Source organism: Halichoerus grypus, chromosome 10 (genome assembly GCF_964656455.1).
Source record: "Halichoerus grypus chromosome 10, mHalGry1.hap1.1, whole genome shotgun sequence".
In the NCBI taxonomy this organism is placed as follows: Eukaryota; Metazoa; Chordata; class Mammalia; order Carnivora; family Phocidae; genus Halichoerus; species Halichoerus grypus.
Window position 1 is genome coordinate 113,931,751 of NC_135721.1, and position 4,034 is coordinate 113,935,784.

The following is a 4,034-nucleotide window of genomic DNA, read 5'->3' on the forward strand; positions in this document are numbered from 1 at the left end:
GTGCACTATCACCAAGTTAGTTTTATTCCAGGAATGGGGCATTAAATTAATATTAGAAAATCAAATCATATAATTCATCGCATTTGCAAATTGAAAGACAAAAGAAACCATATGACCATCTTGATAGATATAGGAAAAACATTAAAATATCAATATTCATCTTTAAAAATTCTTAACAAACTGAAAATAGAAGCAAATTATTTAATCTGATAATCTATTAGATCGAACCATATGCTATTATTATTTTTGTCCAATGCAAAATGGTGGAATATTGGCACTATCAAATGGTTCATCCTAGTTTTAAAAAAATACAGCAAACATCATACTCAGTGTGAACCACTGGAAGCTTTGCATCAATATAATCATGCTTGCTACCACAACTTCAATTTACTCTTTTATCAGAGATTTTAGATTGCTTATTAAGTCACAAGGATATATAAAAGGTATAAGGTTAGGATGGAATACACTAAACTATTATTATATTACTGTATTCCATCATTATGCATCGAGAAAGTAAAAAAGAATCTATAAGACATTTTTAGAAATAATATGAATATTTAGCAAGCTAGCTAAATGCAAAATCAATACACACAAATTAATTGTAACAAACATTAGAAGATGAAAAAACTTTCAAGTGATACCATTTTGTAATAGCTTCCAATATATTATATAGGAATCAATCTCACAAGAACTGTGGGTGTCCTGCAATGAGACCCTTAGGGCTGGGGAAGCACCAACTGTGTAGGGAAGAGGCCTCTACACCTGTGTTTGGCAGAACTGGTGTGAGACGAGAGACAATCCTGCCTGCTGCTGAGATAATCAACTTTGAGCACACACCCAGTGAAAGTGAGGGGCCAGAATGCACAGACTATAGCATTGGAATAGATTAATAAGGAACTTTGTGATTTGGCCCCTGACCAACACAATGTTCTGCAGGTCAAGCTAGGGATGATATGTTTCATTGGCCACAGTTATGGGGCCTAATGACAGCCCATATCAAGGAGGTATGTTCTTTTTTAAATTAAATTTAACTTATTTATTTGAGAGAGAGAGTTAAGAGAGAGCGCAAGTGGGGCAGGGGGTAGGGGAGAGGGGCAGAGGGAGAGGGAGAAGCAGACTCCCTGTTGAGCAGGGAGCCTGACAAGGCTCCATCCCAGGACCCTGAGCCGAAGGCAGACATTTAACTGACTGAACCTCCCAGGTCCCCAAGGTGGTATGTTCTTTTGACAATTCATTTTCCTACATACTACCTCTTGAAACCACCTAATGTTGCATTTACAAGAATTTATCATCTGAATGGTAATAGTAATGATAGCATTTGTCTCGATACTCTAAGATCAAAATTCTTACTTTTATCCATGTGTTCACTGCTATGTGATTGATCCAAACCCAGATGACCCCTAGTGCCAGAGATCGCACAGATCTATAAAATGGACAGAGAGAAGTACAACAACAGAGAGTATCTCGGGAATGGATTCAGATGTATGCCATGTGATGCTACCTGCATTATAGCTGGAGCTGCTACATCACTGTCCCTTTTTTAATTTTCTTACCTGGCTGCTTCTTTCTCAGACCTCACTTTTTAAATTTTTGTTTTTGTTTACCTCCCTCTATTCATTCACATGCTCATCTGAGAAGACTTAAGATTCTTCCAGCTTTGGACAATAACTGCTTTTAGAAAGCGTAAAGTAGTGACAAGAACACAGGATTCAGAATTGTTTTAAAAATAGAGCATGTGTATTATGTGACCAATGTCTTCACACTAACTTGGTTATGAGACTAAAACCATTCCTCAGGACTTTCACATGCTGAAGGAACCATCTGAGGGGGAGGGAGGGGCTCACTCGGTGTCACATCAAAGGAAGCAGCATTTTTCTAGCATCAATTCTTGTTTAAGCCTTCCACCGTTAGAGATTTAAAGTTACATGATATACTTTATGCTCACAACTGATGTGGCTGGAGAATTGGTATTGAATTTTATAGCATCAGCAGAACAGAAAGTGTGATGTATTTTATGCATGTCAATAAAAGAATGATCTGTTGTTGTTCTACAGAGAATGGAAATTGGAAGTCAGACACCTTTTCCAAAATAAGGTCTCAAACATTTTGTAATTTTCATTTAAATTGTTAGAAGGCTTGGAGCTATGAGTTCATCTTCCAATATGCTGTTTAATATAGCACTGAGTAAGTGGTACAAGCTGTCAGTGGGTTAGTGGTTGACTAATAGCCCTGCTAGTAACTGATTTACTTTTCTTCAATCAAGTTACACCCCCCCAAGCCACACCCCACACCCAAAAGAGTGTGCCTTGTCTACAGGGAAAACGACCAAACTTTATTAAATGACATTATAGAAGACCTAAATGAATGAAAAATAATCTTGCTCATTTATGGAAAGATGATATTGTAGAGATATGTATGATATTGCAAAGAGATATATATTTAGACATATATCAAGATATAAACATTACAGTTCCTAATTGATAGTGCAATTCCAATGAAAATTCTAGAAGGTGTGTGTGTGCTGAACATAACAAAGCTATTCTACACTTTTCATGTGAATGAAAAAGGCCAAGCATAGCCAAGAAGAGAATAAGTTGGGATCACTTGTTTTATCACGTAAAATTTATAATAGAGCTATAGTTCTCAAGATAGTGGTTATTAGTGGAGAGATAAACAAAAAACCCAAAACACTGGAACAAATTACAAAGCCTCTAACCAGACCCACTCATATATGGAAGCTTGATTTTTAACAAGTTTGTACCACAGAGCACTGAGCACAAGGGCATTTCACCCCCCCCCCAATAAACGAGGGTGGGACAATTACATATTGATATGGAAAAAATAAAATTGGACTCCTGTATCACATCAGAAACGTGTATTACAGACTAAATGTGAAGGGCACAACCATAAGGCCTTAATAAGTTACATAAGGGTGTATCTTTGAGGGTAAGGAAAGATGTCTTAAACAAGCACTAAAAGCTACAACCAATAAAGGAAAAGATTGACAAATTTGATCACATTGAAATTAAAACCTTTGTCTTTATAGTGATTAATTCATAAAATCCATCTATGAAAAACCCACAGTGAATATCATCCTCAATGGCGAAAAGTAGGCAGCCTTTCCCTTAAGATCAGGAACATGTCAAGGATGCCCACTCTCGCCACTGTTGTTAACATAGTACTAGAAGTCCTAGCAACAACAGACAACAAAAAGAAATAAAAGGTATTCAAACTGGCAAAGAAGAAGTCAAACTCTCTCTTTTTGCAGACGACATGATACTTTATGTGGAAAACCCAAAAGACTCCACCCCCAAATTACTAGAACTCAAACAGCATTTCAGTAATGTGGCAAGATACAAAATCAATGCACAGAAATCAGCTGCTTTCTTATACACTAACAACGCAACTGTAGAAAGAGAAATTAGAGAAACGATTCCATTTACAATAGCACCAAAAACCATAAGATACCTCAGAATAAACCTAACCAAAGAGGGAAAGGATCTATACTCTAGGAACTACAAAACACTCATGAAAGAAATTGAAGAAGACACAAAAAGATGGAAAAATATTCCATGCTCATGGATCAGAAGAATAAACATTGTTAAAATGTCTATGCTACCCAGAGCAATCTATACCTTCAGTGCCATCCCGATCAAAATTCCAATGACATTTTTCAAAGTGCTGGAACAAACAATCCTAAAATTTGTATGGAATCAGAAAAGACCCCGAATCGCCAAGGAAATGTTGAAAAAGAAAAACAAAGCTGGGGGCATCACGTTGCCCGATTTCGAGCTATATTACAAAGCTGTGATCACCAAGACAGCATGGTACTGGCACAAAAACAGACATATAGACCAATGGAACAGAATAGAGAACCCAGATATGGACCCTCAACTCTATGGTCAAGTAATCTTTGACAAAGCAGGAAAAAATATGCAATGGAAAAAAGACATTCTCTTCAATAAATGGTGCTGGGAAAATTGGGACAGCCACATGCAGAAGAATGAAACTCGACCATTCTCTAACACCATTCA

General features: G+C 36.9%; 1 pseudogene; it reads left to right on the plus strand.

Annotated features, from left to right (window-relative positions):
• Positions 1-876: 876 nt before the first annotated feature.
• LOC118529562 (ubiquitin-conjugating enzyme E2 D3-like) lies at positions 877-1,495 on the plus strand (annotated as a pseudogene).
• The last annotated feature ends 2,539 nt before the right edge of the window (positions 1,496-4,034 follow it).